This window comes from Nuphar pumila, chromosome 3 (assembly GCF_984573655.1).
Source record: "Nuphar pumila chromosome 3, dmNupPumi1.hap1.1, whole genome shotgun sequence".
NCBI classification, from domain to species: domain Eukaryota; kingdom Viridiplantae; phylum Streptophyta; class Magnoliopsida; order Nymphaeales; family Nymphaeaceae; genus Nuphar; species Nuphar pumila.
The window spans coordinates 59,692,775-59,706,666 of NC_143251.1; the positions used below are offsets into that span (position 1 = coordinate 59,692,775).

Sequence of the window (13,892 nt, forward strand, 5' to 3'; positions counted from 1 at the left end):
ACCCAGCTACTCCACTCGTAGTCTCCTTTGCTCGATCCTTTTGGTAGAGGAACACATCTCACAGACTGCAAAAACTATCAGTCATAACCTCGTTCTAGAAGAACTCCTGCAGCTTCCTAAACCATATGCACCCAGCGAAGAGGTGCTCATTAGATTCCACAACACACACACAAAAATAGCACCGACTAACCAGTTGAAACCCCATCAATTGAAGATTGTCATCAGTTTTTGCCATGCCGTGGAGAACGAGTCACCCTTGGAGGAAGGTCGCCCCCCCCCCCCCGTGATAGTGATCAGGTAGCCAGGTCGCAAAAAGGGTGGCCTGTATCTAGTAACAAGAGGTCATATTTTACTCTCCATCTTTCTCGTATTTTCACCTTATTTTGTCATTATTGTTCCTAATCTTCATTCCTGACAATGATCACAGCAAATCCCGAAGTTGTTGGCTAAACTATGTTGTCTAGCTACATTAATCTGCCATTGTCCCTCAACCGACCAACTGTTGTGAAGTTTTTACATCTCAACATGTTTTTCAAAAAGTGGAAAGGGATGACTCACAATGCATTTAAAATTTACAATACAAAGTATTATAATCCGTTAATGTTTAGCACTTAATTTAAAGACATACCAAAATCTTAAAAATTCATAATCTAAAACATACTTTTTACTTCCTTAAAAGAATATTAATTAAAAAATAAAAAATAAAAACAATATGTATTGTCTGATTGAAGAAAAACTCAACTGTTGGAGAATATATAAACACCATATGATAATCCATTATTGTAGAGGGTGTTCAAGTTCAGCTCATTTCTTGATTGAATTGAGCCATGGTTGAGTTCGTGAAAAGCCTGAGCCAAACAAGCAAAGTACAAGCTAGTTCATTTACAAAATATATATATATATATACTTGTTCATAGTTGAAAATAATAGAATTTACAACATAAACCTACTAAGCCAAACTCAAACTCGGCTCATTTACAAAATAAATTATTGTTTCAAACTTATAACGAATAGGATTTGAACTCTAAACTTATTGCGTGCAGGCTAAACACTTCAACCATGCATCGTTTCATTTCCAAGCGCAAGCTTTAAGATTTGAATATGAAGCATTTAGGAAACTGAAGAAGAAGAAAGTAATAATTGAAGAGAGAAAAAAGTAACATTAAAAAGGGTAGATAAAGCCTGCATTTTCGCTCATCCTTGAGCCTCTTCTCCAAAATAAGTGATAAATAAGTTTTACATGAAAAAATAATTACTAAAAGAACAATTCTTCTTATAAAGTAAAAGTGTAATTTCAATATCATGAAAGTTTGACATTTTACATGTGGGTGATTCCTTGGAATGGAGCCAATTGATATACAACGATGGGACTTATGACTTTATGTTTTGAATCATCCCAAACAAGTGAAGTTGATGCCATAGGATTGGCGCCAAGAGGATCACCATTCACCTCTACCTTAAAGGATAGACGTTGTCCCCGTCTGCTAAATAAGAGAGTTTCTGGTGTGACACTGATCTTAAGCCCACTTGGGACATTGACCATTGCTTTGTAGACTGAAGTTGTTGCACCAACATTGGTCACTGTGCGATAGAACATGGCATGGATCGGGTCGGATCCATTGTTAACTTGGACCTGCATCGATGGGTAGTTGAGACCATCATAGCCTTGGCCGGCAGGTATGGCGGATCAGTTGTTATATTGACCACCAGTCACGATTCCCAAGGCAACACCGTCTATGTGATCTTTACAGAGAAATTGGGCGTATGACAATTGGTCCATGTCATACACTAGGCCTGGGTGAACAGCATGTCTTGGATCAAATAGACCCGAACCGTAGGCAAATTTTGCGTCCTCATTCAGCCTTGGGTCCATCATCTTTGCTGGAAATGAGAAAGAAAAACAGTTAAAGATATGGTATAGGCACCTTTGAATCTTCAGACATAATGGGCTATCTGGGTTAGCAACTTCCAAGGTTAGGCACATCTAGAGCAGTTACGGTCATGGGTTGTATTCAATCCATCTTGTACATCTCACTTGGAAACCATGAGAATGTTAAAGCGGGGGGCCATACATAGATAGCTCCATCAAGTGAGATGTGCAGTTGCGATGGAATATAACATCATATCAAATAGCATGACAACTGCCCTCGTTGCAACTATTTGTAAGCACCTGCCATGGTTTTTTTTTTCCCCCTTATATTGGCAAAAATAGGCACCTACCATGTTGAGAATTGAGTATTCATTTCAATGGAGAGAGCAGAGACATTTTGCAGATTATTTTTATGAATTGCAATATAGAACTATTGGCATGTTATTTGGCGAATCTCTAATTATATTTTTGTTTGCAAAAGGCAAATCAATGGATTTCCAAATTCACACATTTACAGACCGAAGCAAAAACAGAGAACAACACTACTATTTTGATGCAATCTACCAACTATAGAATTCTTTGAGTGAAGTAAAGGATCACACTTACGAAACCACAAAGACAGATCTATACATCTACAATCAGATACTAGTGTGTATTTTATTTGTTTTAAGGCATCATTGTCAATGCAAAGCAAATATTATAGAGGAAAAATATCAAATAAAACAAAATAGAAAACAAATTTACCTGTGGTCATGAGAGCAGACTTGATTGCAGCAGGAGACCAACGAGGGTGGAAAGACTTGATGTATGCAGCCGCACCACTCACATGAGGACATGACATTGAAGTTCCAGACATTATATTATAGTTAACCATTCATTCGTCATCCTTCTTCCCAGTCATTGAAGATAATGGTGTATATGCGGCCAGAATATCTAGCCCAGGGGCAGTGATATCAGGCTATAATCAAGGGTATGGTTATTAGATCAAGCAACAATGATTAGCTCTATCCGATCATTTAGAGGACAGAAGGAGATGCATGGCATCCAGTCATTGGGCAGAGTACCTACTCAGCCAATGACCCGATTTGCTCTCCCTTTTAAGCATGTAAAATACTGCATTACCTTGAGGATTCTTGGTGATAGTGTATTCGGGCCACGAGATGAGAAAGATGCAATTTGTGGAATGCTCACATTAACTGTATAAGACTTGTATATAACTGCATAAGGCGACCTTCAAGAAAAATAGAGGAAAAAATCAATTTTAATGGATGATGTTTGGAACAATCTTTGTGCAACAAGTATATACGTGATGTAATATAGCAATTCATAGAGCTTTGGAGAATAATTAAGACGGCAAAATCAGGTTTTTGGAAGGTCTGTTGGCTTCAGTCTCCCATTGCAGACAACATTGTCAAGAGTTGGCAGTCTTATTGATGTGGCCAAATATCGTGGGTGGGCTTTAATTAGAGTTCCAGATATGACTACTCCATTGCTTAACTTTATATTGACATCGAATTGCTTCCCAAATACGAATTCGGGTGATATTCAAGGATGGGTTTGTGTCACAAATAACCCTATCCTCCTCTGGAATTAGCTAGATGAACAAGGTTAGGGGCCCAACCGAGAAGGAAGGAGTTGTAGGCTAACAGAGAAGGATCGTCACCTACGATACACGCCACCGCGCAACAACAACAACAACAACAACGCAATTGCGCAAAAAGGGAGTGAAGATGATTGTATAGTGGTGGTCAATGCATGGAAGCCTCTCACTTCAAGGTTTCATTGTAACCGTTACCCATGTCAGGAATTTAAGTGAGGAGATCGAGTTTCAATTTACTTACCTAGTGGAATTGATGTAATCATTTATTGTCATTGATTTGTTGGTATCCACTAAAACTGCTGGTAGAGCAAAAGGGAAAGCTGCGTCTTGGCTTTTGTAACTCTGAAAGATGATTCCAGCCCCTCCAATGTCCCTAACACTGGAGTCAAGGTCTCCTTTTACCAAATCACAAAGAACAATCTTCCCTTTCACCTTGTTGGGATCTAGAGTCTGATCACAAAAACTGCAAACAAATTGTTAAGCAATCATGAGTACAAGCTATAATCCTATTGCAGACATTTTATAGGGTAAGAATCTTCAACCCACTTTTGAAAAATATTTTTTGACAAATATAACCGTACGGATCGGATCTCTATGGTCAAAAACCTAAGGATTGCCTCTTGTAGCGAATTCTTTTAAGAAGTACGTGAGATTTTATATATATATATACATATATATATATATATATATATATATACACTACACGCGCAAACGAACCCCAAGAATTTCTAAAAATTATCTTGAACTTTCCCAAGGAACGCAAAGACTATACAAGTATGCAGTTGTTCTTACGTTGGATATGGCCCGTAGCCACCTGAACTGCTTCCTGCCTGGGCCCCAGTGATGAGTGGGTAATATTTCTTAATCGGGGAATAAGTATTTAATGATATGCCCTGTCATTTTAAAAAGAAGAACCAAATTAAAAAACTTAATATATAAGCTAAAACAAGCGACCTAGCTAGAAAAAAAGATTGTGAAGAAAATTTTTAGTGAAGAGCCAAAGGTATACTGTAATCTGCATGCCATTGCCCAGTGCAAGTTTGGTTCTGAACTGTCGATCAATGGAACTCGCCGCCACCGTAAGGATCCATGGTGACACATTCTCCACCATGCCAGGGTCAGGGCCATCGTTCCCGGCCGACACCACCGTGATAATTCCCTTACTCATGGCATGAAACGACCCGATCGATATTGCATCCTTGAGGTATCCATTGTTCATGCCGCCTATGGAGATTGAGATCACATCAACACCATCGGCGATGGCATCATCGAAGGCAGCAAGAATGTCGATGTCGGAGCAGCCAGTGTCTTCCCAGCATACCTTGTATGCAGCAAGGCGAGCTGCAGGGACTGCACCCCGCGCAGTGCCATTAGCAAGCCCATACATGCTTGCGTTTGGAACTTGGACACCAGCTGCAGTTGATGCTGTGTGGGTGCCATGACCCTTAGTGTCAACTGTAGATAGTATATCAGAGGGTTGAAGTTGCGTGAAGGTCCATCTATTCTATAATAGTTGGCTCCGATGAGTTTGCTGTGTCAATTTAATTATTGAAGGTTGGGAGTGTAAATCTTTGAATGAATCAGAGAGAGAGAGCATACTTGTTACACCCACTAAAATGCTCAGATCTTTCACATGTGCCCTTCCATTTAGCAGGAGGAGGTCCAAGATCCTTGTCGTCAAAGCTTTGTGAATGGGGGTTGATACCTATGTTTATATGAGGAAAGATGGCATCATTTTCTTGAAAAGAATCAATTTTATGAAAAGAAGAAGAAGAAGAGCTCCTTCAAAATAAAATAAAATAAAAAGAGCAACAAATGTGACTGGGTCAAGTTGGCTAGAAAACCAAGGAACAACTTATTCATATCTAATCAAACCATTGCTTACATTCATAATACCCTTTAATGCTTACCTGTGTCCAAAACTCCAATGATGACATCACTTTCAAACTTGAGCTGCCTTTTTACATTCAAAGGGAAGCCGACGAAATCCCACGATCTTGTGGTGTGAAGCTTGTGATAGGAATTAGGAAATACTGATGTCACGCCTTCAGTTTCTGCACATTATTAAGTAATAGTATATTAAACAAGCTAAACTATTGGAAAAATTGATTGTGTATACAATAGTCAATGTACTTGTGTTTCATACTAACCAGCTAAACTTTTTGCTTCCTCCGGTGAGAGTTTTGCAGTGAATGCATTGAAACTTCGCTTGTAACTGTAGACCATTGTCTCTCTTGCAATGTCATGGCTGCCAAAATGAATTTCATGAAATTAAAGCAAATTGCTCATCACATGCTCAAGGAATGCCAATAATTAATTGTGAACGAGTGGAAACTTTTTGGATAGTATACACATTTATGATTTAGTATCAATAACAAAAAAAAAATTCGAAACTTAAGTTTGATAGGAAAACTCATTCATTTGAGATACTACTGCTACCATTTTGATGTAGGATTGGTTGGAAAACATCATGTGGCACCAGCCATGATTGTTTGGGAAAGCTAGGTTTATATATATATATATATATATATATATATATATATATATATATATATATATATATATATATATATATATAGAGAGAGAGAGAGAGAGAGAGAGAGAGAGAGAGAGAGAGAGAGAGAGAGTGCTAAATGAAGCATGTTATATGGGTTGTATGAATTTTTTTTGTTTTATTTTAAAAGTTTGATCATACAGATGAGATCTGTGTGCCTGGTATTATACGGATCAAGGCATGTAGTGTTTGGTTTCAAGACATGGTTGGTTTTTATAATGTTTGAAAAATTGATGGCCAAAAATCATAAATCTTCAAGACTCCAAATATATATCATGATAGACTGCACCTGTCGATGGATTTAGAGAGGGAGAGAGAGAAAGGAGAACATTCAACATTACCAAAATACATCCAACAGAATATTGGATAGGAGAGAAACAAAAGAGAAACAGAGAGAGAGAGAGAGAGAGAGAGAGAGAGAGACCTGCCGGTTACAGATGCAAGCATGTGATGGTGCGTGTCTGAGAGAAAATTGGATGGCACGTCTCCCATGTACACGATGTATGACTGCCAATGTTAGACAGTTTAATATATGAAATGATTAATCTATGTCAAGTATCAACAGAAAATCTTAAGTCATGTGAACCAATAATAATTGCTTGAGATTTATGACTTCCAAATAATCAAATAGGCAAAATGATATCCAATTGACTCACTAGCTACCTACTTGTGAGAAATAAATTTGAGCTAGTCTCATCAATTACTTACCTTCCTTTCCGTGGTGCTACTGCAATGGACCACCGTGAGTAATAGGAAGCAAATTATGAAGGACATTTTTGAAGTACCCATTTTTCTTTATCTGTTTGGCAAAAGATACTTGGAAGAAATTGGTAAAATGGATTTGGTAGGAAAAATAAGGGAATTTATTTGAAAGAATTTGGATTCTTTTTATTTGACTGCCTTTTACATGCATGCCAAACGGAAAAACAAATGCATTTTGGAATCCTTAATTCCCAAGAATCGCTCTACTTCCCAAGCAGAACCTTCACTTTTGCTAGACACAATGGAGGGCAAGGAGAAGATCGGTAAGTTGTTTTCACGTGGTAAGTATTAATAAGGTGATCAGTTGCTAGCCTGTGGTTGAGATCTTTTTCCCTTAAATTCTGGATGTTAGAAAACTTTCTGCATTTAGACAATCATAAAGATACCCTTGGCATTACAAAGAATGGAAAATCAATATATGAGCTGGATCCCAGCAACCTGGATCCGAACTTGAATTTAATGCTGCAAATATGGATCCGAACTGAAATTGCAGTAGAGTTGAACTCATATATGAAGTTTTATATGGTAGTACTGATTCTGACAGTGTTTGTAAACGAGAGTTTTCATGGAAATAAGCATAAATAGGTTGATTTGTATTGTTGTATATATTCCCACACATGCATGGATCTAAATAGATTCAGATTGAGTCCAAAATAACATAAATATGAAGTCGATCTAAATATATAAGTAGATCTTATTTTAAAATTCATGTATGGGTAGCATGTCTAATTTGTAGTTTGGATCAAAAGTCCGTCTGGATCCAGTCCCATTGATGACCATTTCTGATCAATTAGACAAACCGTGCTTGGAGATCCATTTGTTAAAACAGGCAGGCTTAACCCCTGGACAATGGAGCAGGGCCCAATTCTGGCATAGGTGAGGTTGGTCCAGATCTGACTCAATTCCTAATTTTCGTCATTTCTTTTTTGTAAACCCTAAATGTAGAACCACCCATCTTATACGTTTTGAACCGATTGATTGCCCTATTAATTGGGAATTAGGGTATCTTCAAAGGACTTGCTGTCAATTAGTAAATTGAACATATTTACAGCCTACAATTGTTGTCTTAAAACTAAAAGGCTCATCAAGTGGTTGGAAGACCATGAGCTTCGGGTCCTATGATTCGGTTCAATTTCAAGGGGTATCCAAGCTTTTGGCTTGAACCACCTTGAACTGTGTCAAACGTAAAAAAGCTAATGGCAAGTGAAGATGATCATGCTTATCCTCAGCTTTGTACAAAAAATTCTCCAATAAACAAGGAACTGATTGTATGAATTTTTAGGGTAAAATGATCCGCCCCAACCCCAAATTATTTGTTCCAAATCTGTCATATTCGGATATGGATTATCTGAATATCAGATTTTATAGGTCAGATCTACTTCGGAATAGGATTGAAGCTTCAGACCCATTTTTCACCCCAACGCTATGCCACTTTTCAATGATCAGATCCAGTGTCGATTCAATCAAGACCGGATCCATATCCGGACCTGTTTTGATCCCAAGGTAAAACCCAGTCAATGATTCTGTTAGTGTAAGTGAAACATAGACCTTGACGGACCATAAATTGTGTGCCTGGAAAGTAGTCAGTCTTCCATGCTCTTGTGGACATTCAGGGATTCCATGGAGCCAAACGTTTGCTTTGAACCTTGCAATGTTGTCTCTAAATGTGGGTCAATGGTTCCATTCCCAGCCATGTACTGGACCTGCTACTTGGCCCACAACCTACCGCGCAAGTTCATTTGGCTTCGCCAAAAATATTAAAAAACAAAAAACCAGTAACAAAGACCATCATAAGTGTTTAATTTGGTGCACCTCTCTTTCCATTATTCGATCCACATATTCTTTGCATTGGGAGTGTTAACTTGTATAGTGTAACTAGTGTCCTGCAATCCGGCGCTATAGATGTGTTTTGATATGGTCAATTTGCTAAGAATCTACAGTTGAATTATGCTTTTTTGACAAAATTACGTTAACTTTCTGATGAAAAACATGCTTTTTTGGGTTTAGAAAGATAACAATAATTATGGGATATTGATTTTTCAAACCCTAATAAAAAACTTGTTTATGTACCAAAAATTTGAATGATGTGAGACTAATTCACTTTATTCTTGACTGTTTTGCTCTTTTGTCTGGTCAAAATCATAGCGAACAATTGAATTTTTTGAGGTAACAACTTACATGGCACATGATTTTCTCAAGTGATAACTTACACAAGTAGTTTAACCAAGGCACCTAAATTTTTTAGGCAACAAAAAGGCAAAAATATTAAGAAAAAACTTAATGGACAGATTTGTCATAGTTTCTAAGACCTTCTCATAGGCTTATCTATCCAAATTAACTTTTGCTAGCGACATTGTTGTTTATCTTGTGAATCATGTGAATTTAGCATAATAGTACTATAGCAGGTGATGAGATATCACTTGCTGCAACAGAGGATAGAGAATAGAAAAAACACAGTTACAGTCCACTGATCCCAATACACCTGCTACAAAAAACATTAGCAGATGCAGAAAACATAGATAAGCAACCACATTAGACTACACTAGAGTCAAACTATGAGTCCATACAACTTCCATTTGACTGCAGATCATCCAGCTGATTGAAAAAACACAGTTACAGCCCACTCAGCCAATCACTTGTATATATAGGAGTTGTTTGCACACTTTTGTTCTCATTGCTTTTACTAAGCATTTCTTCAATAAAAGCTTTATTTTTTATATTTTGTTCTCTTGTATTAGCCCTTGTAGGCTTCTTGTATTGTCCTTAAAGGACTCGTGGTTGAGCACATAGTGAATCTGCTATTGTATGCCTTTAGTTGCTCTTGTCTTTTCATCTTCCACTTCTTTCATTACATCATAAGAAAGAGAGGTTGTGCCCTACCGTTATCAAGGCCTTTAAAATGCAACCTATAGAAAAGTTGTCCTGAGTAAATATGCTGTAACCTAACAGCAACCATGTAACAATTGATTGCTTTTTGTTTGAAACTCACCAAACATAAAGAGGAATAAGGTTCACACACGTCTAGCTGGCTGAAAGACTCATTAAAAGCCCATCTTTTTAACATGAAATGTTGTCATGAAACTTATCGAACTGCATGTATAACCTTGGAGTAGTAAAACCAATCACTATAGAGATTGAAAATTTGTATAGAAACTCCCTTACAAACAAGCTACAATAGTAACAGGATTGATCAAAATAATATGAATCACAAAGCAAGATAGAAGTTGCATTAGTGCATGCTGAGAACCGATAATGAAGATCCCAGAGCTATGACAAACTGCATCATCACCTTCATTTTTAGTAATTTAAATATATACGAGGAGCAATTCCATTTTCAGCAATAACCTTGTTGAGCACATGCTTAAATCAGCTGAACTAGTGAGGATTAAAAGAACTGCCACCATCATGAAGACCATAAAGCTGCAAAAAAAAATACACAAGCAAGAATGTAGATTATGCAACAGAGAATAATAATGTAATTGAGACGACTTTGACTGTTATATGTGAAATTTATACAAAACAACATCAAACAAGTTATCTGATGCCAAATGAAATTAGAATTATATAAAATAAAAGTTCATTTTCTAAATCACATCGTTCTAAATCTTTGAAGAAGCTCAAAAACGATGAGAGAAGTGTATCAATCCTCCCAAAATAAAAACCAAATAAAACCCCAATATCTATGTCACACGGACTCGGCTAAGGAGGCACCGCACCCGAGTCGACACGCCCCAACACAGGTGCGGCTTCGGACATGGCCCGGACTCGATCAATGCCAATTCGAACTCGGTCAACGAGTCAAGGCCGAGTTCGTCCATGTTTTGCACTCGATCAACATTGATCGAGTCTATTTTTGTCCATTCTTTAGGACAAAAATTTATAAAAACTAAAAAAAATATATCTTTTATATATTTTTATATATACTTCTGTCTCTAGAGAGAAAGACTGTGCAGAGCACAGTCTTTACCCAAACTGTGCAGAGCACAGTCTATACCAGACTGTGTATATATATATATACTTTTACAAAAGATAAAGCCCCCAACATTAAGAAACGAAAAAGAAAAAAATACTTTTATAAAAAAGTTGCAAGGTTTTCCTTCATTCGATGCAGCCCATTTAGTTTTTTCTTTCCCTCTGCCCTCGTCTCTCTCTAACTAAACCCGTCTTTTAAGTCCCAACCTACCCAACCCCTCTCTCTAAAAAATAACAGAAAGAGAGTTCAAAGTTGAAAAAGTCAGGGTTTTTGTTTGTGTTTTTCTTACTGAATGCATTTCCCTTTTTGTTCTCCTCTGATGGTTCATTTTACTTGATGATGTGAGGATCATTGATTTTTTGCTCCCTTTAATTTTGGGGTTTGTGGGTTTGGCTTAGTATTAGAAAAAAATGCATCACATGTAGGGATCAAACAAGGTCTTCACCCTCGCCTTGTCTTAAAATTCTGCCATCCATCCCCGCACAACTTTTAATTTTAACAATTATCCTCACCTCCATCCCCTGTCCAAACAAGCCGAGGTGGGGTGGGACCCCATTTCCCCTTGGTCCACCACCATTCCTAAAGAAGGAGAGAAAGTTTTACTAATAGGGATCCGTGATTGGGTGGGTGGGGAGGCAAGGCGGGGCAGGAGAAAGCGCAAGTCCAACCCCACCTCCACCCCTGCATACATTTTTGTTTTAACCTCCATCCTCGTTTCATGTCCTACATACCAGGTCCAAGGTGGGGCCCCATTTTTCCCCGATTCATTGTCATTCCTAATCACATTATAACCCCACCTTGAGCTTCAGATGGGGTTTGACCAGCCACTTCCAAACTAGTTGAAATATATTTGGCTAATATTAAGCTAAGGCACATAGAAAATGAAACGATTAATCACAAAAACCCAAATGATGGAAAGGAACAAAAATAACAAATTTGTGAGGGTGGGCCTACAAAAAGTGTTTCTTCAAACTACGAGAGAGAGAGAGAGAGAGAGAGAGAGAGAGAGAGAGAGAGAATGTGGTGGGTAGGCATGGAAGTTGTAAAAGCAGCTTAGAAATCAATGGTCCCCACCTCTCCTCTCAAAAGAAAGCATAAGAGATTTGTTAAATAAAAAAAAAACACAAAGATAAGTTTCTTACCTTATTTTTTCCTTATGCTCTCTCAATTACCTTTTTTAGCCCAACCAAACCCACAAACCCCAAATTCGAGAAAATAAAAAAAATCAATGATCCTCACATCAACAAGAAAAAAATGGACCATCAGAGGAAGACGAAAAGGGAAATGCATTCAACAAGAAAAACATACAAAGAAAATAAACCAACCTTTTCAACTTTGAACTCTCTTTCTGTTATTTTTTAGAGAGAGAGGGAAGCTGGGATGAGGTGAAACGGTTTCAGCTAGAGATAGATGGGTCATAGGGAAGAAACTGAATGGACTACATCGAATAAAGAAAAACCCTACAATTTTTTTAGAAAAGTACTTTTTTTACAATGCTGGCACCCTTTTTTCTGTGGGGTCCACTTGGAATGCCAAGTAATGTTGTTGTCGAAATAAACACTCAAGACTAATCTCCATGTAACTTTGAATCCAATGTTCACCAGCCTAATTAGTTTCTCATATACCTTACTTTCATTAGAAGTATATACATATATATATGAAAATTAGAATATGTTTTCCAGCAACTGATTTTAACCAACAATCATCCGATTTACAGATCAAACAACTTCTATCTTTCTCCTTCCCTACCTTCCCCTTTTCTCTCCCACCACTTCCACCACTATGCCACTAGCCTTCTCCCTAATGACCATCGTCACCCAACAAGGTCCACTAGTTTCCTCCCTATCACCTTCAGCCTCTATTAAAGTTGATTTTCTTCCCACCACCAACAACATTCATCTTGGTCAGTCTCCTCTCCACCTGCCGCAGTGTCTATCCAAACCAGTTTCCTCCCCACCACCGGCTAGTCTCTCTCTCTCTCTCTCTCTCTCTCTCTCTCTCTCTCTCTCTCTCTCTCTCTCTCTCTCTCTCTCTCTTTCTCTCTCTTTCTCTAGAAAGTGACGACCATCATCCCTCCGATGAGCCTCTTTTTGGCACTTTAAACATTGTCCCTCTGGCGAGCAATGACAACCATTCCTCCATCTACGAACCCCACCTCTAGCGATCTTCTGCTCTCTCTAATCGGGTTCTCCTCTGCATGTATCTCTCTGAAATCCACCAAATCTTCCCTTCCTTAATTACCCACGACCCAACTCCCCATTTTCTGCCATTTCCGTCAGAAAGGCAAAACCGCATATTTCTCTCATCGGTTGCTTCGTCTCTGTTTCAAACCCTAATCTTTTCTGATCGCAGAATCTCTCTGTCCCTGCAAAGATCGGGAAATCTCTCTGTCCCTGCAAAGCAAAAGAGCCTTGGTTGAAACCCTAGCCTCTGCCCCTCTCGGTCTCGACTCAAGTCTCACCTTCGTCCTGCGGTTCGTCCCCCTCTGCCACCATTCCAGCATCGACGAAGGTGGGAGATTGGGAGTTTTTGGCGTCTAGCCACCGGTGAAGGAGCAACCCCCCTCGACACTCAGGAGCCACCGTCGCCCGACCTCCTCTACACGATGCCTCTCGCTGTGCTCGAACCACCATCACTCGACCTCCTCTGCAGCTACGCCCCACCGCCCCTCAGGCAGCAAGTTCTTTCGAGTTTTGGGGGTTTCATGTCTGCTAAAGAGGGCCTTCGACTGTGGATCCTCGGTCCTTTGGAGATTTGGGGGTTGCATCACCCTCGCTCGCTTAGGTCGACCTCCGTCTGCAGCCATCCACCGCACCTCCGGCAGCCAGGTGCTCTCTCTCTCTCACCTTTCTTCCTCATGAATAGCTCGCCGCATGTTTTCTAGGGTATTGCTTTCGATCTCTCTTTGAGAGCAAATCAACGGGCCCTCCATATCATTTCTCAAATTTTGCATTTTCAAATTCCAAAATGATTTCAGTTAAATTTCTTTTTCAAAATTCAATTTCATTTCTCAAATTTCAAACTTTTAACTTTCATTCAAAATCCCAATTCCAAATTCAATTTAAACTGGAATTCTGAGTTTCAACTTTAAATTTTAAAACAAATTCAAAGTTCAAAATGAATCTCAAATTCA

At 38.6% G+C, this 13,892-nt stretch overlaps 1 pseudogene; it reads right to left on the reverse strand.

The window, feature by feature from the left end:
* Positions 1–1,318: 1,318 nt before the first annotated feature.
* Positions 1,319–6,798, reverse strand: LOC149842968 (subtilisin-like protease SBT4.14; annotated as a pseudogene).
* Between the last annotated feature and the right edge of the window lie 7,094 nt (positions 6,799–13,892).